Raw genomic sequence first — 24,804 nt, 5'->3', positions numbered from 1 at the left:
AAGAAAGTGGTCCATTTTCATTCTTTTGCAGGTTGCTGTCCAGTTTTCCTAACACCATTTGTTGAAGAGACTGTATTTTTCCCATTAGGTATTCTTTCCTGCTTTGTTGAAGATTAATTGACCATATAGTTGTGGGTTTATTTCTGGGTTTTCTATTCGGTCCCATTGATCTGTGTTTATTTTTGTACCAGTAACATACTGTTTTGATCACTGCAGCTTTGTAATATAACTTGAAGTCTAGAATTGTGATGCCTCCAGCTATGCTTTTTTTTTTTCAAGATTGGTTTGGCTATTCAGGGTCTTTGTGGTTCCATACAATTTTAGGATTGTTTGTTTTAGCTCTCTGAAAAATGCTGGTGATATTTTGATAGAGATTGTACTGAATGTGTAGATTGCTTTGGGCAGTATAGACATTTTAACAATATTTGTTCTTTCCATCCATGAGCATGAAATGTCTTTCCATTTCTCTGTGTCATCTTCAACTTCTTTCATCAGTGTGTTATAGATTTTGGAGTAAAGGTCCTTCACCTCTTTGGTTAGGTTCATTCTTAGGTATCTTATTATTTTGGATGTAATTATAAATGGGATTGATTCTTTAATTTCTCTTTCTGCATTATTGCTGTAGAGAAATGCAACAGATTTCTGTACGTTGATTTTGTATCCTGTGACTTTACTGAATTTGTTTATCAGTTCTAGAAGTTTTTTGGTGGAGTCTTTATGACTTTCTATATATAATATCATGTCATCTGCAAATAGTGAAAATTTTATTTCTTCCTTAAAACTTGGATGCCTTTTATTTCTTTTTATTGTCTGACTGCTATAGCTAGGACTTCCAGGCTATTTTGAATAAAAGTGGTGAGAATGAATATACCTGTCTTGTTCATGACTGTAGAGGGAAAGCCCTCTCCCCACCCCCCCCCATTGAGGATATTAGCTGTGGATTTTTCACAAATGGCCATTATTATGTTGTGGTGTATTCCCTCTAAACTTATTTTATTGAGGGTTTTTTTTATCATGAATGAATGTTGTACTTTGTCAAATGCTTTTTCTGCATCTATTGAAAAAATCATATCGTTCTTATCCTTTCTTTTATTAATGTGGTATATCATGTTGATTGATTTTTGAATGTTGAACCACTTTTGCAACCCAGGAATGAATCCCATTTGATTGTGGTGAATGATTTCTTTAATGTATGGTTGGATTTGTTTTGCTAGTATTTTGTTGAGAATTTTTGCTTCCAAATTCATTAAAGACATTGGCCTGTAGTTCTCTTTTTTAGTGGAGTCTCTGGTTTTGGTATCAGGGTAATGATGGCCTCATAGAATGAATTTGGAAGTTTTCCTTCCTTTTCTATTTTTTGGAATAGTTTGAGAAGAATAGGTATTAACTCTTTTTTAAATGTTTGGTAGAATCTCCTGTGAAGCTATCTGGCCCTGGACTTCTGTTTTTTTGGGAATTTTTTGATTGCTGATTCTATTTCTTTATTGGTTATTGGTCTGTTCAAGTTTTCTATTTCTCTGTTTTAATTTTGGTAGTTTATATGTTTCTAGGCATTCATCTATTTCTTGGGGCCATCTTCCAGCTTTTTTCCATAATGATGATCAATCTTCTCCTTCAGCTCAGCAAACTTGCAAGCAATATGAGCTGTGTGACAAGCCAGGACAGGTGCATATCCAGCACTGATTTGTCCTGGATGGTTCAGGATAATCACCTGAGCCATGAATCCAGCTGCTTCAGTTGGTGGGTTACTTTTGCTGTCACCAGCCACATTGCTATAATGAACATCTTTGACAGATATGTTATTGACATCAAAACCCACATTGTCCCCAGGAAAAGCCTCACTCAATGCCTCCTGGTGCATTTGAACAGACTTTGCTTCAGGTGTTAACATTGGAGCAAAGGTAACCACCATGCTGGGTTTAAGAACACGAGTCTCCACTTGGCCCAGAGGGACAGTACCAGTACCACTACTTTTGTAGATGTCCTGGAGGAGCAGATGCAAAGGCTTATCAGTTGGATGAGCTGGTGGCAGAATGCAATGCAGAGCTTCAAGCAGTGTGGTTCCACTGGCATTGACATCTTTATAGGTGATTTTCCATCCCTTGAACCAAGGCATATTTGCACTTGACTTCAGCATGTTGTTACCATTCCAACCAGAAATTGGCACAAATGCTACTGTGTCAGGGTTGTAGCCAATTTTCTTAATGTAGGTGCTGATTTCCTTAACGGTTTCTTATATCTCTTCAGGCTGTAGGGTGGCTCAGAGGAATCCATTTGTTAACACCAACAATTAGTTTTTTCACACCCAGTGTGTAAGCCAGAAAGGTATGCTCAAGCCTGCCCATTCTTGGAGATACCTGCTTCAAATTTACCAACACCAGCAGCAACAATCAGCACATAACAGTCAGCCTGAGATATGCCTGTAATCATGTTTTTGATGAAGTCTCTGTATCCTGGGGCATCAGTAATGGTCACATACTTGCTAGTCTCAAATTTCCACAGGGAGATATCAATGTTGATTCCATGTTCGTGTTCAGCTTTCAGTTTATCCAAGACTCAGGCATACTTGAAGGAGCTTTTTCCCATATCAGCAAATTTTTCAATAGTTTTTAAAATTTTTCAATAGTTCTTTTGTTGATCCTACTACATTTGTAGATCAGATGACCAGTAGTGATAGATTTTCCTGAATCTATGTGTCCAATGATGATGATGTTAAAATGAGTCTTTACCTTTCCCATTTTGGTTTAGGTTTAGCAATGGATTTCAAGACACCTGTATTCTGGCAGCAAACCTATTGCAAAAAAGAGAGTTTTACCAATTATATTATTTTTTTCAAAGAACTAGCTCCTGGTTTTATTGACATGTTCTATTTTTTTATTTTCTGTATCATTCATTTCTGCTCTAATCTTTATTATTTCTTTCCTTCTGCTGGCTTTAGGCTTTGTTTGTTGTTCTTTTTCTAGCTTCTTTAGGTATAAAGTTAGGTTGTTTATTTGACATTTCGTTTGCTTCTTGAAGTAGGCCTGTATTGTTATATACTTCCCTCCTAGGACTGCTTTTGCTATATCCCAAAGGTTTTGGACTGTTGTGCTTTCATTTTAATTTGTTTCCATGTAGTCTTAAAATTTTCTTCTTTGATTTCCTGGTTGACCCAATCATTGTTTAGTAGCATGTTGTTTAACCTCCATGTATATGTGGTCCTTCCAAATTTTTTCTTGTGGATGATTTCTAGTGTCAGAGCATTGTGGTCAGAAAAGTACATGGTATGATTTCAATCTTTTTGTATTTGTTGAGGACTGACTTGTGACCTAATATGGGATCTATTCTGGAGAATTTCCCATGTGCACTTGAAAAGAATGTGTATTACACTGTTTTAGGGTAGAATGTTCTGAATATATCTGTTACATATCCATTTGGTCCAGTGTTTCATTCAAAGCCATTGTTTCCTTGTCTAGTTTTTGTTTAGATGATCCATCCATTGATGTAAGTGGGATGTTAAAGTCCCCTACTATTATTGTATTATTATCAATCCGTTTCTTTATGTTTGTTATTGTTTTACATATTTGGGTGCTCCCATGTCAGGAGCATAAATATTTACAATTGTTATATCTTCTTGTAGGATTGTCCCCTTTATTATGATATAGTGCCCTTCTTTGTCTCTTGTTACAGTCTTTGTTTTAAAGTCTATTTTGTCCAATATATGTATTGCTACTCCAGCTTTCTTTTGACATCCATTTGCATGATAGATTTTTCTCCATCCCCTTACTTACAATTTGCAGGTGTCCTTAGGTCTAAAATGAATCTCTTGTAGGCAGCATATAGATGAGTCTTCAATTTTTTTAATCCATTCTGCCACCCTGTCTTTTGATTGGAGTGGTTAGTCCATTTATATTCAAAGTAATTATTGATGGGTATGTATTTATTGTCATTTTATTTTTTGTTTTGCAGTTGTTTCTAAAGATTTTTCTCTGATCCTTTCTTGTCTTTCTCTCTTCCATGGTTTGCTTAATTTCTTTAATTATATCTTTGGATTTCTTTCTTTTTATTCTTTGCATATTTATTAGTGTTTTTTGATATATGGTTACCATTAGGTTTGTATGTACCCTCCTCTGCATATAGCAGTCTATATTAAGTTGATGGTCATTTAAGTTTGAACTCATTCTTTACTCCTCTCTTCTTCACATTTTAAGAATATGTTGTCATATTTTACATCCTTTTATTTTGTAAGTTCCTTGACTGATTTTTTTACAGAAATATTCATTTTTCCTGCTTTTGTGTTTTCTATATTTATACTGTCACTTTTGGTCTTTCCTTTCCACTCAGAATTCCCTTTAATATTTCTTGCAGGTTTAGTGATCACAAACTCCTTTAGTTTTTGTTTGTCTGAGAAGCTATTTATATCTCCTTCTGTTCTGAATGATAGCCTTGCTGGATAGAATATTTTTGCCTGCCGATTCTTCCCATTCTGCACTTTGAAAATATCATGCCACTCTCTTCTGGCTTGGAAAGTTTCTGCTAAAAAAATCCCCTGCTAACCTTATGGATTTTCCCTTTTCATGTTGCTGTCTTTTGTTGCTTTAAAATTTTTTTTCTTATCACTATATTTTACCACTTTAATTACAATATGTCTTTGTGTGGATCTGCTTTTTTGTTGATTTTGATGGAACTTCTCTGTCCTGAATTTGGATACCTGTTTCCTTTCCCAGATTAGGGAACTATTATTTCTTCAAATAAATTTTCTGTCCCCTTTTCTCTCTCTTCTTCTGGGATTCCTATAATATAAATATTATTATGCTTAATGGAGTCACTGAATTCCCTAAGTCTGTTCTCATGTTGCATAATTCTTTTTGCTCTCTTTTGTTCAGGTTGATTACTTTCCATTACTCTGTCTTCTAGGTCATTAATTCATTGTTCTGCTCTTCCAGCCTGCTGTTCATTCCATCGAACATGTTTCTCATTTTATTTATTGAGGCTTTTATCTCTTCTATGTTATTCCTTTAATGTGCCACTCATGTCTTCCACTCTTTCCTCAAGTCCAGTGAATATCCTTGTGATCATTACTTTAAATTCTCTATCAGGCATGCTATTTATAACTATTTCACTTAGATCTCTAGTTGTGGCCTTGTCCTGTTCTTTCATTTGGAATAAATTTGTCTTCTCATTTTTTTTAAAGTCTTGTGCCTGTTTCTATGTATAAGGAAATCAGCTACATCTCCCACTCTTGAAGTTAATGGCCTTATGAAGAAGAGGTCTTATAGTGCCCTTCTGTGTAGTGTCCCCTGTTGCCTAGGGCTTGGCACTTCTGGGAGTGTCTCCAATGTGTGCTGTTTGTTCTCTGTTGTTTTGTCCTGGCTGCTTTATCCTTCAGGCCAGTTGCCTGCAGAGGTTCTCTTTGCCTGTTGTGGGCAGTGTTTGGTCCCTGGCCTGAACATGATGCATTTTAACTAGGTGGCATCTGGTCTATTTGTGAACTGATACCTGTTACCACCCTCAGAGACAAAGAGGCTCAGTAAAACTCTTGCATTGAGAGACAAGGTGTGAGCAGGGATTTGGGCTGGTCTTCTAGGGGAGGACTGAGGCAAGGGTAACTGGAAGGGCAGTTCTGGAGTCCAGGGGCCAGGGTTTGATGTAAGCAAGTTAAGTAGCAAGTGTTTGTACTGTGCTGGTTCCCATAGTTGGCTCTGTGTTTATGCTGAGGGTGGGAAAGGGAAATTCCATAGGCCAGTTCCTTTGTTCCTGGAGGGGGTCTCTCTATGAGGCAGTCTCTCTTGGATGTGCTTGAGTGAATAACCTCCCCACTGTGTGTTTCAGGTACTCTTTATTATTATTATTATTTTTTTAAATTTTTTTATTCTTATATTATCCCCATACATTGCATCATTAGTTTTAGATGTAGTGTTCCACGATTCATTGTTTTTTCAGGCACTCTTTAGATCACTGTTTCCTTATTGTAGTCAGGGTTGTTTGCTTAAATCCAAGAGCAGTACAGTGCCCTCTGGGCTCTATCTCAGCCATGCCCATTGACCTTTAAAACTCCAGAATTTATGCCCTGCTAGTTGCAAGAACTCATGGCCCTACTGGCTTTCCAAAACAATTACTATGAGGCTTTGTTTTCCCAGTGTGTTTCCCTTTGTGTTAGTGTGTCTCTCACCCTTCTTTGAAACTACAGCTCCCTCCCCACTGCAGCAGTCATGATCCGTTTCTCTCCCAAATCACATCTCCACACTTCCTACCTTCTTGGACATGGTCTCTTCCCTACCTTAAATGTGGAGTTTGTTCTGCCAGTCTTCAAATCAATTTCTGGGGTATTTAGGATGACCTGATAGTTATCTAGTTGTGTTCATGGGATGAGATGAGCCTCAGGTCCTATCACTCTGAAGCCATCTTCTAATTCCTGGTTTTTGTTTTGTTTTGTTTTAGCACTTTGAATATATCATGTCAGTCCATTCTGTCCTGCACAGTTGCTGCTGAAAAAAAAATTTGCTTATTAGCAGGTTTTCTTGTATCTAACAAATTGTATTTCTCTTTCTGCCTTTAAGATTTTCTCCTTGTCTTTAACTTTTGATAATTATGATTTGTCTTTTTGTGTGTCTCTTTGGATTCCTCTTATTTGGGACTCTCTGGGCCTCCTGGATCTGGATGTCTGTTTCATTCCCCAGGTTAAAGACATTTTCAGATAAGTTTTCTGTTCATTTATCTCTCCCTTCTTCTGGGATCCTTATAATGCAAATGCTAATCTGCTTAATGTTGTCCCATAAATCCCTTAGTCTATGTTCACTTATCTTCATTCCTTTTTTTTTTCTTTTTGCTACTCTGATTGGGTGAGTCCCTCTGTCCTGTTTATAAGTTCATTGATCCTTACTTCTGATTCATCTAGTCTGCTGTTGAACCCCTTTAGTGTATTTTTCATTTCAGTTATTGTATTCTTTTGTTCTGTGGCTTCTGTTTATAACCTCCTAATATTTTCTATCTCTCTGTTGAAGTTCTCACTGTGTTCATCCATTCTTCTCTCCAGTTTGGTGAGCATCTATATCACCATTACTTTGAACTCTATCAGGTAAACTGATTATCTCAATGTCATTAAGGTTTTTATCTGAGATTTTATCGTGTTCTTTCATTTAGAACTATTCATCTTGGTTGACATTTGTGTTTGTTTCTATATATTAGATGAAACCGTCACCTCTCTCAGTCTGAAAGGTTTGGCCTTCTGTAGGAGATGAAACTTATCATTAAACCATGCTCCACCTCTTGGTTGTCTCTCAAACTTTTGTGACTGTCCAAGCAGCTTATTTTATTTTCAATAGCTCTTAGTAATTGAAGGTATGCCAAGATCTGTCAGTGTCCCAAAAAGGAGGAACTCAGTCTGCTCCTGGATTCAAGGTGATTGGAAGTGAGACCCTAAGGCTATAGCTTTAAAAAATATAATATATACAGTCCTGTGGGATCTTAGGTTTTAGCCCCACTGGCCTCCAAGGCCAAGTGACCTGGAGTTGTCCCTTGGGCAGCAGTCACAAAAATTGGGACTCTAGACAAGTTTATAAGCTCCTTTCTGGGAAATGCCTGTGAGGCAGAAAGAGAGCACAAAGTTGGCATCCCTTAGCCTATATTCACTAAAACACTTCTGTAGCCTCTACATGTGTGCTCAACCTGAAGACTGCCCCTAAGACCAAAGCTCCAGGACTAACAAGTAGGCTTATTCTGGGGGTGGGGAAGGGAAATTATGAAAGTCTAGGAGTGTGTTTTACTATGCTATTTGTGCAGTGCCCTGGGGGTGGCAGCCTGTCAAGAGCTGTCTCTTTGGTTGTTATAATCCAGAGGACCCAAGAATGCTAGCCGCTCTGGCCACCAGCTCCAGGGCAACATGGAGTACCCTTTGGTGGCAGCTGCAAACACAAGGCACCAAACATAAAAACTAGGATAAGCATGAAGACAGTGCTCACCATCTGAAGTCTCAAAAAGGTTTACATTTAGCCCTTAGATGTGTGTTAAGTTAGAAACCTGCCCTTCAGGCTGCAGCTGTAATGATAAACCAATAGACCGCTTTCCTGAAATATTGAACTCCTAGGTCTGTACTTTTTGTGGTGCTCTGTGGGTACCTGTTTAAAAACTCTTTCTCCATTGGTTATAGTTTTGTGGGATCCACAAGCATAATCCTGACTGGCCATCAGAGCCAAATGATGTAGAGGCATCCCCTGGGAGCAGATGCAAAAATAAGAGCAAGAAAAAAGTATATAAACTCCTTTCTGTATGATACTCATGAGCTGGATGGAGTAAGGCAGAGGGAAAGCACCAAATTGAATTTATCAGCCTCCATTCCCTGAGAGCTCCTCTGTAGGCCCCTGTGTGTTAAACCAGAAGACTTCCCCTGAAGCCAAAGCTCCTGGATAAGTAAATAGACCTTTTTCTCAGGAACACTGGAGGTGTGTTTCAGTCTACTTTCTGTGTAGTGCCCTGGGAGTGGTAGTCTGCTCAAAACTGTCTCTCTCATTGTTACAGTTTTATGAGACTCAGGAATGAAAGCTCCCTGGCCTTCAGAGCCAGGCAATCAAAGAGCACCCCCTGGATGGCAGTTGCAAAATCCTGATCACCAGACATAAAAATCATGCACCAGACATGTGTAGAAGTTCTTCTCGGGGAGATTCTAGCACTCTGGGGTGCAACAGATGCTCATCCCCCACTTTTTTAATCCTAAGAACATTTTGCTCTATTAACAGTCTCTAAAACTCCCTGTAGGTCAGGTCTCCATGGCTACCTCTCCATTTATCATGGTAATTATAGGGCTCCTGGTTTCTAGCCTCTATTACTTTGGGATCCTATCCTTTGCATGATGTTATGGAGTCCAGTTTGGTGACCCAGTGTGCAGAGGAGGGCTATTGCCAACCTTTTTAGTGCTTCATGCCCTTCTAACCAGTGCCTTTCCATGCCGTTGGTGCATGGTGTATCCTCTGGGCCCTCTCATGGAAAGTAGTCATTTTGTAGCCCTTCTGTCTTTCACCATGTGCCTATTCCCACATATTCAATTTTCTGTCTCTGTTCCTTCCTCTACGTCTACCTACTTTGCTGAGATTTGGCCACCATTAGTCTTCTAAAAGCCACCTCAGTAGTGAGTTGGCTCCATTCTAGTTGTCCTGACAGCTAGAAGAAGAGCGTACCTATTGCCTTGTGTGTGGGGGTGGGGGCCTTCTGGGCTCTTACTAGGAAAGGGGAGTGGCACCTCTGTAATCCCATAAAACCAATGGGATCTGTACAATCAGCATCCTCAGGATCTCCACCAAGATGTCCCTATCATAATTTTCAGGATTCCAGGTTTTCTCTACCAAGGTCCTGACGTGTATATCTCAGACCTGTCTTGACTGGACATTCACACCTCTCCAGAGCTCTGAAACTCTCCAAGAACCCACTGTGCTATTGCATCTGCCTGCTTACCACAAGTGATGAGGATCTCTTTGGAACCCCCTACTGAAGCTGTCTGGCTCTCATGCTTTGTCATTAACTACAGGTAAATAAATCTCACTCTCTCCTTTTTTTCCTTTAGGATACAAGTTCAACTTAGCAATAACCAACCAACTCCATTGCCTTTGTTGAGCACTGCTCCCTCATGTTTTTCAAATGCTTGTATCATTGCACCTAGCTCAGCAATATTCCCCACTGGGTCGTATTCAAAGGCCATCTCCAGTGACATCTTTAGCAATTGAGCTTCCATCTTGCATCAGGGCTTATATGTGACCTAACCAACCAGGATTGTGTCCTCTTTACCTCCTAGCCAGTGTGAGATCCAATCACAAGCCCTCATTTTGCTGCCTCTTTTCTTAAACCACTGTTGGGACCCCTTGTGCTAGTCTGAGTGTATACTGTAAGGATTTTGTTAGGAGAAATGCCTGTGTGAAAGAAAATGGCCAAAACAGTCATCCCACCATGCATGTGTAATAACCTGCAAAGGGGAGAGAGAGCAAAGTTTGAGTAGAAGCATTCTAGACTACTGTGCCATCTAAGGAGGGCTCCATAAAGCTACTGATAAAAGCCAGCCCTCAGTGGAGCTCCTGTCTCTTCAGGATTACTCAGCCACTAGCTGAAGGCCACCTGCGGGGAGCGTGGCCTTGGACCAAATGAAGGGACAAGTGTCTGTGCCCAGCAGCTAGGGTGCCTGGTCAATTGTGCTCTGTAGTTAGAGGTCTATGGGTGCAGCCCCCTCCACTGCAGCAGTTCTAACAGTGGGAACCATGCCTCTTCCTTCCAGGTCTCTTTCCATGCACCCTAGAGCCCATTACAGGTGACAGCTTTGCTATTGTGACTATAATGAGGAAGTCACTATGAGTACAAAGACATGAGAATTAATGCCCTGTTTAGAGATTTTAAACTTTCTTTCAGTGGCCAAAGGGAGAAGCCAGATGTCATGGTTCAAGAGTCTGTGCAACCAGGACTCCACAGCAGGCACATCTCTCCCCTGGGAGTCCTCATGCTACCCAGAGCAGACTGTCCTGAGAGTTGCCTTCTGACATCCAGCAACCATGGGGGTTTTAGAACTTTAAGGAATATTCCTTCTCTATTATGACACAACTGTGAATAAGTTACACTGCCAAGTTAGCTAAATTAAACTCAGGGGCCCAGTCAGGAACCTCACTATGGAAGGGTGTTTATTCAATTTGCTTTCTGCAGGGGTTAAAGACAAAGCTGATGACTTTATGAGACATTGTGGTTTTGTTCTGGGGTAACAAACACCAACGAAAAAAGCAGGAAGTTTTTACTTTAAGATGTTCTAAATGAATTATTTAATATACTGAATATAATGAATTGATCCCCTGCTGACTTGCATTTGAGAATATAAATGCATAATAAACTAAGCTACTTGTAACCATTTGAAAGTGCACACTCCCAAAAACAACCTTGAATTTGCATGTTTTATTGTCTTTTTAATATAAACTTTTCCAAGGGGCAATCATTGTCTTTAACACAAATACATACTATAGCTCTTCCCTGACAAAAGATATTTCTGAGAGTGCTTTTGACTAAATTATGAAATCAACTCCATTATCACTTAAATTACCATGTTATTTGAGTTGATTTTGCCTCTCCTGGCTTTAGATTTTTTTAGAATTCATTTCTCTTTTGATTTTATTTTTAATAATAAATTCATTGCATTTTCCCAAAACTAACCGTGCTACATAGAGAACCTGCTTTAGACTAAGAAAAAAATAAAAATATTTTCAATCCTAAAAAAGAAAAAGTTTATAATAATAACAGAATACCTTGTGATCATTGATTATGAATATTAAGCATGTATTAAGAATCTTCAGGTAACACTGAAGTTCTCATAGTATACTGATAATTAAACTTCATCTGCTTCATTAGATTTCACTTATTGTTTAAATAATAACTAAGACGTCACCTGGAAACCTTTCTTTGATAACCTACCAACAAATTAAAAAAGTGAACTGTCCCTCCAATCAAAAAAGTCCTAATTGGTAGCATTTCTGTGCTGATTTCTGTGATGTGAATGTCCCACCTTGGCTGATTCCAAGCTCCCAGGGTGATACAGGGATGTGAAATGGAAGGAGGTGAGCAGCATCTGTCTCATGAGTAGGTACAGGCCAGCTCTAGGATAACACTTCAGCCAAACCTGTTTTTTTTTTTTTTTAATTTTATTTATTTGACAGAGAGAGACAAAGTGAGAGAGGGAACACAAGCAGGGGGAGTGGGAGAGGGAGAAATAGGCTTCCCGCCGAGCAGGGAGCCCCATGCAGGGCTCGATCCCAGGACCCCAGGATCAAGACCTGAGCCGAAGGGAGACACCTAACGACTGAGCCACCCAGGTACCCCGGGCCAAACTTGTTTTTAACCAGCCCTTTGCTTTGATCGATTCTGTTTAGTATCCATGTACTGCATTCTCTACCTTTTAGATGAACAAAAAACACAAGCCCACTAGCACAGACACAATGCAAATGCACTACACCCTTTAAGTACTCAAATACTAACACTAATGTTTGGATAGGGTTATTGTTACCAAGTATCTCCACATATATTTCCCCCTGTTTGGTCATTACTACTGTCCTATGAAGTCAGTATCATTTTTTCCTTTTTAGGTTTGGAAGCTGATGCTCAGAAGTGTTCAGTGACTCACCCTGGCAGCCCTGCTGCCGAATTGGGGCAGAGCAGTCTCATCTCACTCCATTCTGTCCACTCCTCTTCCCACTGAGCCTCTCCTCTTCCCACTGAGCCTCTCCTGATTTTCCTAGTGACAGGCTGGGGATCATGACCAGGGTAAGATTGGAACTTTGACTTCGATTTTTTTGGGGGATAAACTGGTAAACTTCTTAGAATACATTGTTTTTAAATCTCCATTTTGTGGATGATAAAGGGATGCAGTGGTTCTTTGTGAGAAAGGGCAAGCACAAGACACACCTGAGGTAGAGAAGGCAGTCAGTGGGAAAGCACAATAAGGCTTCATGGCTAGAGCTGAGCCCCTACCATCTCTTCCCCACCGGGCCCAGCACCACCAGATGGGGCAAGGATAGGACACTTCCTCTTTAGAATACCTGTCCAAGTATGGACAAAACACCAAGGCCCCTTTCTTTGTTCCTCTTTGCACAGCTGAGAAAGCTTGGGATTTTCAAAAGAAATTTACTAAAACATCACCGGAAAACAAACAATGAATGAACAAAGGCAAAAACCATAAGGGCAAAAATAGCCTTCGAAGTTTTTAAATGGTGACCCACAAAAGCTCATCCTCTCACCAAGCGTGCAAGCTTGTTTAGCAACACACCCTGTCTGACAGGCAGAGCCCTTTCCTTGTGATCCCTGTACCTCTTTCCCCTGCTGCTTTGTCACAGGAGAGTCCAGCTACCTCCTGAGAGAGAAAGGGTACAAGATGAATGGGTTGGTGCTGCAGCTGGCAAATGCAGCCCTTCTCTTCAGAGGTTACTAGATGCAAAGGGAGAAAGTGCTGGATCACTTCTGTATAGCACAGTGGGTGGGTACCTGAGCTTGGGAGCTAGGAGAACATAGGATAATGCCCAGGCAGAGTGAGGGACTTGGATGAGACCCTCCGTCCTTGGCCAGTGAGATGGAAATAACTATTTCTTAACTCTTACTGGGGGGTGTGAGGACAGAAGGAAATGACACAGTTGATGAACTGAACATAACACTGGACTTGTAATAAACCCTCAGGATGGACCACATCACCAATAGCAGCTGATTTGAGCCTGACATTTCCAGAGGAATCCTACCCTAGTTCTTTATCACGGCAAATGACAGCAGCATATCCATGTATATGAATAGGCCTTGCATTGGCACAAGTTCATGAATTCTATGTCTGTAGGCTAAAGATACTGGCCACAGGTTCTGTTCTGTCAGTAGTCAGTCAACCCACCCACAGCACATGTGAGTGAGTCCTAGGTCCTGGGTTTCATGATTGCCTAAGGGAACATGAGGAAGGAAAAAGGAGAGAAGATAGGCCAAGAAGGCAAGAGAAAGGAAGAGCAAACCATTCAAGACAACAGTACTGAGTTCCAGGCTTTGGGAATGTGCTACCTAATGCTAAAAGTTTGAAGAAATAGAGAAATTGTGCATGTGGAACTTGCTTTGGGAATCTCAAGAATCAAAAACCAAGAAAGGTAAAAAATGTGCAGCATCTTTTGGAGAGGGCCTATATCACCTAGGACTTCCTTTACTGTTACTGAAACTTTCCATTTCTTGATTTTGCTTTGTCCCTTATGCCTTGCCTGTAAATAAGGAAAAGGGAGTGTTACATGTAATAGAGCACTGGTTTTTATACTTTTTTTGAAAAATAGAATTCATTTTTTCCCCAAATTATGTTTTATACCCTAGACTATAAATGCCAAGAGGGCAGGAGCAATGTCTGCCTTGATTATTGTTGAAATTGCAGGCTTAGAACAAAGCCTAGCAGATACTCAAAATATGTTGGAGAATCTAAATCATAAAGCTAAAAAAATTGCTAACTTAGAACTTCCAACTAAAGATTAGAAATAAAGAGGTTAACTCTCTTCTCATCTCTGGAAGTCACAAAAATAAACAGTGAACAACAAAAAAAAGAAAATGAAGTAGAAAACTCCATCTCTCCATCTTTAACTAAATTAGGAAGAAATTCAGGAATATTAAGAATTCCATCCAGATAAAGTGACATTTTGATCAGCTGAGAATATTATGGTTGCCTCCATACCTTGTACCCATTCTCTCTTCCCTAGACTCCGGTCTCCTGGCCATGTAGTTTTAGTGGAATTGAACTTTCCCCAGCCCAAGCAATGGACTCATTAGCTTGAGACAGTCTCAACCCCCTGGACTGAGATTATTTGTTCAAGACTGGGGACAAGACCCAAGTTAGATGCATAAAGACCTATTAGAATCCTCTCTAATATTTTGGTTCACTGGAGAAGCAGTTCCTTTCTTTTTCCTCCTGGAAGTAAATGAGAATTATATTGGCCCATTTATTCAGTCAGCCTCTTTAGACCACCAAAAAAGGCCTGCTTGAGAACTCCAAGGATGTGAGGCCAAGAGATAATGATTCCATGGTCACATTGCTAAATCTCACTTGAAGCCAGATATGCCCTTGGGATCATTAGCTGTGGGACACAATTGACTTTGTTTATATTTAGGGCTCTTTTAATTGGGTTTTCTACAGCTTGCAAATGCATCTGAAGTGGAACTATCTCAAAGCTGACACACAGCTTTCAAGATTTTTAGATTGCTTTGAAAGTAAGTGGACCTTGAGGAATCCAATGAACCTGAATTTGAAAATCAAAGGGTGACAGTGTGGATATGTGAGAGGAGTAGAAGGAAACATACAATTTCCATCCCGAAGAGTAGTAGGAGGTGGAAGTCAACACTGGAAATTCTTATTTATTTCTACGAACTGGGCTGCTTAACCTGGAGAAATAGGTGGAAGTAAGAAATGGTTAATCCGAGTCATGTGAGCAGAGAGAAATTAATGTTAAGTTATTATCAATATTAAACCTAATAACTTTTGAGCTCTGAGGCATCTCTGGGAATCACTGCCCAGCTGCTGCTTAGGAGATTATTTCATTTCAATAAAGTTAAGCTTCCAAATATAAGAAAAGAACTATATCCCCTGACTGGTAGATTTTGTGGTAAAAGTATTTAGTGACGATAGAACTGATTGGAAGCTATTGACTGTACCAGCCAACCCTCTCTGCCCTCTCCATCTTGTTTTTGAACAAATGGTAGGTACAGATAAAACCCCCAATAAAAATATGGGTAATGGGCGCCTGGGTGGCTCAGTTGGTTAAGCGACTGCCTTCGGCTCAGGTCATGATCCTGGAGTCCCTGGATCGAGTCCCGCATCGGGCTCCCTGCTCGGCGGGGAGTCTGCTTCTCCCTCTGACCCTCCTCCCTCTCGTGCTCTCTGTCTCTCATTCTCTCTCTCTCAAATAAATAAATAAAATCTTAAAAAAATATATGGGTAATAAGCAGAAAGGATATGAAATGGACCATGTGCATAAACATCACAAATTTCTAAGTAGAAGTAAAGGAAAATTACAAGCAAAGAGCAAAGAAGAATATACTTAAAAAGAAAACTCATTGAAGGTAATAAAAGAAACTTACTAAAATATTTCTCTACACTCTCAAATTGAAAAGTGAATAGATTCTTTTGGGAGTTAGTTGGGAAATACCTTAATTTTTTAAGTAAACTCTAAGCCCAATGTGGGGCTCAAATTCACAACCCCAAGATCTAGAGTCTCATGCTTTACTGACTGAGCCAGCCAGGTACTCCCTGTTGGGAAATACTTTAGAAAAGAGATTCAGGAGATATACAATGAGATTGCAGAACTCAGAAAGGCAATCAATGATAACAATATACTCTTACAGGGAAAAAATTGGTAGTTTAAAAAAAATTAGAATATATACAGAGTCAGTAATATGAGAAAATCACCCAGCAAAGTTAAATAAAAAGAGATCACAAATAAACATAAAGTGAAAAATATCTAAAAAAAGATAGAAAATAGCTAAATTAATAATAGTTGGTGTTCCTGAAGAAGTGAAGAGAATAAACAAAAAAGTAAAAGTACTCAAATATAATAGAATGAAACATTTCTAAAATAAAAACAAGACCTGAAACTGCAGGCACACTTTGTACCATGAAAAAAATCGATACAGAATTATTAACACTGAGTCATACCTTGATAAAGTTGTTGAGCTTTAAGGATAATGAGCAAATGCATAGACATCAAGACAAAAAGCAAGTCACTTCTAAAGGTGAGCCTTAAACTTCTCTAGAGGAACACACAATGCTTTAAGATAAAGTAAAAAATGCTCTAGAATTCTGAAGGAGGAAAAATGTGACCTAAAAATTTCCTACCCAGTCAAACTGTTAATTCATTATCTAAAAACTTAGGCATATAATAACAGTGAAGGATTTTTGGAACATTACTTGACAGTTGTATTTATTCTACCAAGAGGTGAATCAAAAAACTGAAGGAGAAGAATTAAGTGAGGGAGACAAACCATATGAGACTCTTGACTCTGGAAAACAAACTGAGGGTTGCAGAAAGGGAGGTGGGTTGGGGAATGGGGTAACTTGGTGATGGGCATTAAGGAGGGCACGTGATGTGATAAGCACTGGGTGTTATACACAACTGATGAATCACTGGACATTACACCAAAAACTAATGATGTACTATATGTTGGTTAATTGAATTTAAATAAAAAAATAAAGAACTAAGGAACACAGGAGGATCAAAGTGAAGGAACATATTGTTGGACATTACATATAAGTATAGGGATAATTATATCTATTTAATAGGATCAATTAACTCTGACAAATTTTTAAAAACTTTAATTTTTTAGAGTAGTTTTAGGTTTACAATAAAATTACAAGAAAGATACAGAGACTTTGCAGATATCCCCTGCCCCGACATGTGCACAGCCTCCCCCATTATCAGCATCACTAACCAAAACAGTACATTTTTACTAAGGATGAGCCTACATTGACACACCCTAATCACCCCAAATCCATAGTTTACCTAAAGGTTTACCCTTGATGTTGTACATTCAATGTGCTTAGACATGTATCCACCATTATAATATCATATAGAGTATTTTCACTGCCCTGAAAATTCTTTATGCTTTGCCTGTTCTTTCCCACCCTCCCACCCCCTGAGAACCACTGTTCTTTTTACTGTCTCTATAGTTTTGCCTTTTCCAGAATATCATATTGTTGGTGAAATCATATAGTATGTAGCATTCTCAGATTGTCTCCTTTCACTTAGTAGTATGCATTTAAGTTTCCTTTATGTCTTTTCATGGCTTGGTAACTCATTTCATTTCAGTGCTGAATAATATTCCACTCTCTGCGTGTGCCAGTTTAATTATCCATTCACCTCCTGAAGGCCATTTTGGTTGCTACTAAGTTGGCAATTATGAATACAGCTGCTACAAATATCTGTGTGAATTTTTTTGTGTAAACATAAATTTTCAAATCCTTTGGGTAAATACCAGATAGTGTGATTGCTGGATTGTAAAGAAGGGTAGTTTTATAAGAAACCACTAAACTGTCTTCCAAAGTGACTGTACCATTTCACATTCCCATCAGCAAAGAATGAGAGTTCTTGTTGCTCCATGTCCTCACTAGTATCTGGTTTTGTCAAGTGTCCCATATTTTGGACATTCTGATAAGTGTGTAGTGATCTCTCATTGTTTTAATTAACTCTGTCAATGTTTAAAATATAATAGCAAGTTTGGTGATAAGTTATCAAGAAATGAGAAATAATAAGGTCAAAAACTGAGAGAATTATAGTTACATAAGAGAATATAAATAGTGTGATACTTCATAGGATAAAAGTAATTATAATGTAACTTAAATATCTGGACATACAGAGTGAAAAGAAAGTCAGGAGAAAATTTAAGTGCTGTCATGTCCTCATATATTATATCAGAGAAATATATGTATATATCAGAGAAATATATATTGAAAATTAGATTTAATTAATACAACTTTATTATAAAATCCAAAGTTAAAAAATACTTAAACGGCAAATGAATGCTAATGAGGATTCTTTTGGTGACCATGGAATTTGAAATCAGGGCATATGAATTTTTTATAGTCCCAGCTTTTATCTTATTTCTGTATTTATTTTGGTTACACAGACTTGAAAAACTTGTGATACATACAGATAATTTGTTGTAATTGATTTTTTTAAACTTAACAGCCAGTCGGTAGCTTAAACAACAGACATTTATTTTCTCATAGTTCTATAAATGAGAAATCTAAGATCAAGGTGCCAGCATGGTTGGTGTCTGGTGAGATTTCTCTTCTTGGCTTATAGATGGCCACCTTCTTGCTGTGTGCTCATGTGGTCTTTTCTCTGTACCAGTGGGAAGATAGAGAGTTCTCTGGCCTCTCTCATTTTCTTATAAGGACACCAGTTCTACAGGATTAGGGCCCACCCTTGTGACCACATTTAGCCTTAATTATCTCCCTATTTCTAAAGACAGTCACATCGTGGGTTAGGACATCTGAATTTCAACATGTGAATTTTGAGGGAACACAATTCAGTCCATAGTAATTAGTAATAGTTTAATATGTTCCATAATATCTTTTTCAGAAATCTCAAATACTTCAGATTTACCTCTGTCAAATTTACTCTGAGTTTAAAATTTATTTGATGTTGTACATTAACTCAAAATAGAAGAATTCACACAACAGGTAATTAATTATAAATGTATACTGAATAATGTCAGTGTATTAATTAGATGAGAAAAATACAAAGGTCTTATAGCCAAGTTATGATAATATTTTAGCTAATGGAGATTCCTTATCATTTAAAAGTAGTAATTTATTGTGTATTGAAATATTTGGTTTAGAATCTTGGTTTTTGACAACCAACAAACCTGGTTCATTTCTCATGAAATTAAATCCTGAAGATAACTATCTATCTCATGTTATATAACTGAAAATTTTATAATAGAAAACTGAACCTAATTGGTATTAGAAAAGAAAGATATTAGATGCATAAAAATTGGATGAGAATAGGTAAAGTTAATCTTATTTGCAGATCATATACATGGGTAAAAAAAGAACTAAGTGTACTGTTGGTGGGAATATGAAATAGTACAGCTTCTATAACAATGGTATGGTGATTCCTTAAAAAATTAAACTATCATTATTATATTATCCTGCAATTTCACTTCTGGGCATATACTAAAAGATTTGAAAGTAGGAACTCACACAGATATTTGCACACTCATATTCATAGCAGCATTATTCACAACAGACAAAAGGTGGAAGAAACCCAAGTGTCAAATGAATGAATGGATAAACAAAATGTGGTAATTCCACATGATAAAATATTATTTGACCTTAAAAAGGAATAAATTCTGGTACATACTACAACATGGATGAATGTTAAGGACATTATGCTTAGTGAAATAAGCCAGACACAAAAGGGCACATACTGCATGATTCTATTTATATGAGGTTACTAGTGTAGTTAAATTCCTGGACTCAGAAAGTAGAATTGTGGTTTCCAGGGTCTGGGAGAAAAGAGTAATGGAAAGTTATTGATTGGTAAATTGATTGGTACAGATTTTCAGTTTAGAAAGATGAAGAATTCTAGAGATGGATCATGATGATATTTGCACAACTCTGTGAATGTCATTAAACTGTACACTTAAAAATGGTTAAAATGGTAAATTTTATGTGATGTGTATTTTATTACAATTGAAAAAAAGAAAAGTAAGAAACTGTTACCAACACCCCTTCCCACTCCCCAAAATTCAGAATGATGGTTTAGTATACAATTAATATGTAAAAGTCAATAGCCTTCATATACACAAAAACACACAAACAAAAACAAAATAAAACACCCCAAACCAAAAAACAACAGTTAGAAATTATAAAGGCCCTATTTTTAAAATTTTGTTTTGTTGTGGCTTAATATGAATAACATAAAATTTACCATTTTAATCATTTTTAAATGTGACATAAAGTATATTCACAATGTGTGCAAACATCACCATTTTCCTTCTACAGAACTTTTTCATCATCCCAAACAGAAGCTCTGTACCTATTCAACAATAATTACCCCATTCCACCCTTCTCCTATTCCTTGGTAACCTCTGTTCTACTTTATGTATCTATGAATTTGCCTAGCCCAGGTACCCATATAAGTGGAATCATAGGAAAACTTGTCCTTTTTGTCTGGTTTATTTCATGCATTTTCAGAGTTCATTCATTTTATAGCATGCATAAGATTTTTCTTCCTTTTTAAACTGAATAATATTCTATTCTACACACGCATATTTTGTTTATCCATTCATCTACTGATAGATATTTGGGTTTTTCCACTTTTTGGATATTGTGAATAAACTGCTATGAACATTGCTATACAATTGTCTCAGTCCGTTTCCAATTCTTTTAAGAGTTGAATTGCTGGATCATATGGTAATTCTATTTTTAATTTTTTGAGGAGCCATCAAACTTTTATCCACAGTAGCTGTACCATTTAATATCCCCATCAACAATGTACAAAAGTTGCAATTTCTTCATAATTTTGCCAACTTGTAAATTTGGGTTTTTTTGTTTTGTTTTGTTTTGTTTTGATAATAACTATCCCAGTGGGTGTGAAATAGTATCCCATTGTTGTTTTGATTTATATTCCCCTAATGTTTAGTGATATTGAGCATCATTTCATGTGCTTATTAGCCATTTGTGAATCTTTAGAGAAATGTCTATGTAAGTCCTTGCTTATTTTCTAATTGAGTTTTTTGGGGTTTTTTGTTTTGTTTTTATTGAGTTGTAGGAGTCCTTCACATATTCTGGATAGTAATCCCTTATCAGATACATTACTTACAAATATTTTCTTCTATTCCCTTTATTGTCTTTTCACTCTCTTGATAATAAATATCCTGTGATGTGCACTTTTTGATTTGATTAAAAAGTGCAATTTATCTATTTTTTTCTTTGTTGCTTGTTGTTTTGGTATCACATCCAAAAAATCATTGTCAAATCCAGTATCATAAAGATTTCCCTTGTTTTATTCTATAATTTTTATAGTTTTAGCTTTAGTTTAAATTTGGTCTTTGATCCTTTATGACTTAGTTTTTATATATAGCACAAGGTAAGAGTCAATTTCATTCTTTTGCATGTGAACATCCAGTTTTTCCACACTATCTGTTGAAAAAAACTGTCCTTTCCCTCAATGAATGGTCTTGGCATGCTTGCTGAAAATCAATTGGTCATATTTTATTTCTGGGCTCTCTATTCTAATCCATTGGTATATATGTATATTTTTGTGCCAGAACAATACTGTTTTGACTATGGTCACTTTTTAGTAAGTTTTGAAATCAGGGAGTGTGAGTTTTCCAACTTTGTTCTTCTTTTTCAAGATTATTTTGGCTATTCAGGGGCCACTGAAATTTTCCATATGAATTTTAGAAGGGAATGAATTCTATTTCTGCAAAAATGTTATTGGGATTTTGATAAGGATTTCATTGAGTGTTTGGTAGAATTTACCAGTGATGCCATCAGATCAGGTCTTTTCTTTCTTGGGAAATTTTTGATTACTGGTTCAATCTCCTTAATAATCATAAAGAAGATCTTATTTTTAAAGGACCAAAAAATGTATAAATTGCCTCAAATAAACTTTGCAAGAACGGCATGAGAGCTATATTAAAATAATTGTAAAACTTACTGGTATCTATCTCTGAGATTTGAAAAATATTGTCAACTATGTTCTTGAATAAGAAGACTCAATGTTATTTTTAAAAACTGACAATATTTCTAAATCTATAAATGTAATGCAATCCCAATAAAATAGAAAAAATATTTTTGAGTGAAAGTGTAGAGAAATCATGATAGGGGATTTTAAAATTCATATGGAAAATTAAATATGCTATTCCCAGAGAAATTCTGACAAAAAAGGAGTAATGAGATGAGATTACCCTATAAACTTGAAAAAATATTATCTATAAGCTATGAAAAATCAAATCTATAAGCTATGGAAACATAAACATAATTAAAACAGTGAGGTACTTATATACTAATAGGCTGATGAATTAATGCCCAGGATGATATAATATCAAGGAATATATTCATGTAACCTCTAGAACAATGTAATACTCAGCAAATATATATTGTTTTTAAAATGGTATAGCCAACCAGAAAATAATATGAACTTGGATTTAAACCAGGTAGCAGGACAAATTCCAGATGGATCAAATATTTGAAATGAAAAACAAGAAACTTTTAAAAATAGAAGAAACCATAGGAGAATTTGTTTTATTCTTATAACTTTTAGAAGCTCTTTCTGAAATAAATAAAATCCTGAAACCAGAAAAATAGGATTGACAAATTCAAGTACATAAACAATTTCTGCATGGCAAAAATCCATCAGAATAAGAGCTAAATGTAAGCAATAAAATGATAAAATACATTTGCAACTTTTAACATAGGCAAAAGATTAACTCTCCTGATTTATATATATATAAACCAAATCAGTAAGAAAAAAGATCAATAACTCAATAGAAAAATAAGCCAAATATATAAGTAAACAATGGAAAAGGAACTACAAAACTACAAATTATTTTTAATATATGAAGATGCTCAATCTCACTTATTATTAGAAAAATGCAAATTAAAATTACACTGAGATGCCATTTTTCACCTATCAGATTGGCAAATGTCTAAAAGCTTGATAAATTTCCCTGTCAGTGTGGGTGTGGGAAACATGTCTGCTAACACATTGCAAGTGGGAGTGTAGACTGGTACTTCTCAATGGTGAGTACCTACCTTTTGACCTAGCAACTCCATTTCTGAGAATTTACCTTATAGAAATAAACAGTGAGAAAGCCTTGTATGTACAGAGAAGGAATGCCCCAAATCTATTGTAAGGTTTTTTTTTTTTTTAAAGAGAATGACTTAAAAGTATGAGTATTATTTGTTTCTTTTTAAAGGGAAGACAATATGCATAAAGTATCTCTGAAGAGATAGGCAAAATCCTGGTAACATTGATTTCCTTCACAGAAGGAAATTTGATGATTGCAACAAGGAAAGTTTTTTCACTGAATTCACTTTTGTATCAATTTTATTGTCATAATTTTTATTTATTTTTAAAAACAATTTCCTATTTCAAAGTTAGTAAATAAAATGTATGAAGTAAAGCAAAATAATATTCCTTCATTAAATTGGCAAATTTTGGGAAACTGTGGCTATCTCTAAGCTTGGATTTGCCCATCAGCATGCTGTGACAATGTTCATATGTTTTTTTGCATCATTGATTTAGCTGTCATGCCATGTTATAAATGTATGTGGTTTATTGGATGCATGAAAAATTCTAACTAATACATGTTGTATTAGAAACATTATAATACGTGAAAACTAGTACATGAAGGCTAATACATGAAAAATTCTCCCCCATTGTTTTTTTTTTACAAAATAATTAAAATTCCTTTTATTTATTACATGAGAGTATTATATGAAAATTAAAAGTTATTTTCTGAGTCTTCACTATTTTGAAGACTAATTGAAAGTTTGCCAAATCTGTAGTCTTATCCAATTGAACCATAAAGATTTTACATAATTTCATCATCCAAATGAGTCGAGAATATCAAACTTTTTTCCTATAGCTTGCATTATCATAATGTTTTCAAATAACACATTGGGACACTTTAAGGAGTTATGGAATTTGTTGGGTCATAGGTAGCTTTTTAAGAACATGAAATACAATAAAACATAATAGAATGGAAAATATCAGAGTGAATCACATGTAATAAAAATACATGTTCTGGGTTGTGACTAAAATTGTATTTCTTACATACCAGGTGCTAAGGGTTCTGGTGCTAGGGACATAATGACAAACAAGACTGTTCCAGCCCTTATAAACTTTACAGTCTATTGGAAAGAGTCAGGCAAGAAAGAAGCAAGCAAACAAACCAGTGCAGGTTACAAAGAATGCCAACAAGGAATTAACAGTATGCTGGAAGGAAAAATACCAGGGATGGTAATGTCTTAAATAGAGCATCCACGGAAGGTCTCTGAGGAGGCTGATGTTCAAGTTGCTGCTGAAAGATGAAAAGAAGCCAGTCATCTGATGGTCCAGAGAAGAGCTCCAGGCACAGGGAATGGCAAGCATGGACCCCAAGCCGAGAAAGAATGAGGTGTGTTCTGGGGATAGAAGATGAGATAAGACTAAGCAGAGAAATAGGAGTCAGACCATGCCAGGTCTCCCAGGCCAGGAGAAAGCAAATATGGATTTTGTTCCAAGTATAGTGTGAGGCTACTAAAGGACTTTTATCAGGGCAGTTACATGTTAGTGCTTGAGTTTTAAAATAGCATCCTGGTTTCTCAGTGTAGGATGAATTAAAAATAAGGCAAGGGTGGCTTTGTCTAAGGTGAGGAGTGAATGAATTTGCCCTTGATTTGGAGTTAGAACTGATATATCATCAATGTAGAGTTACACAGAAAGGAAATGTCAACAAAAATGACCAGCCTCATGGCTTTAATAGCTGGGTGTATGACAATACCATTAGTTGCATTTTTATGGCTATCTGCTCATCTAACAGACTTAATACAATGTCAGTGGCATGACATCTGATTAGCTTTGGCCTCATGGATACGCTTTCCTTCATATGTAATATGGAAACTTAACTTTGAATGACCTTCTAAATGTATGTTCACTGTTGGATCTAAATTTTATGTATATGTACATTTTTTATAACTTTGAGCTATTCAGTTTATGCTGAATAAAAACTTAAAAAACTTAGAGCCTCATATCTATACTCTATAGAGTTTTTTTTGACCTGATAGTTACAAATGATGTTTCATATTAGCAGAAC

At 36.8% G+C, this 24,804-nt stretch overlaps 1 pseudogene; it reads right to left on the bottom strand.

The window, feature by feature from the left end:
• Positions 1-1,558: 1,558 nt before the first annotated feature.
• LOC123837240 (elongation factor 1-alpha 1-like) lies at positions 1,559-9,703 on the bottom strand (annotated as a pseudogene).
• Positions 9,704-24,804: the final 15,101 nt, after the last annotated feature.

Source organism: Mirounga angustirostris, unplaced genomic scaffold, assembly GCF_029215605.1.
Source record: "Mirounga angustirostris isolate CCGP_5_RB_7025 unplaced genomic scaffold, mMirAng1.0.hap1 SCAF_8, whole genome shotgun sequence".
In the NCBI taxonomy this organism is placed as follows: domain Eukaryota; kingdom Metazoa; phylum Chordata; class Mammalia; order Carnivora; family Phocidae; genus Mirounga; species Mirounga angustirostris.
This window is presented reverse-complemented; position numbering and strand designations above follow the sequence as displayed.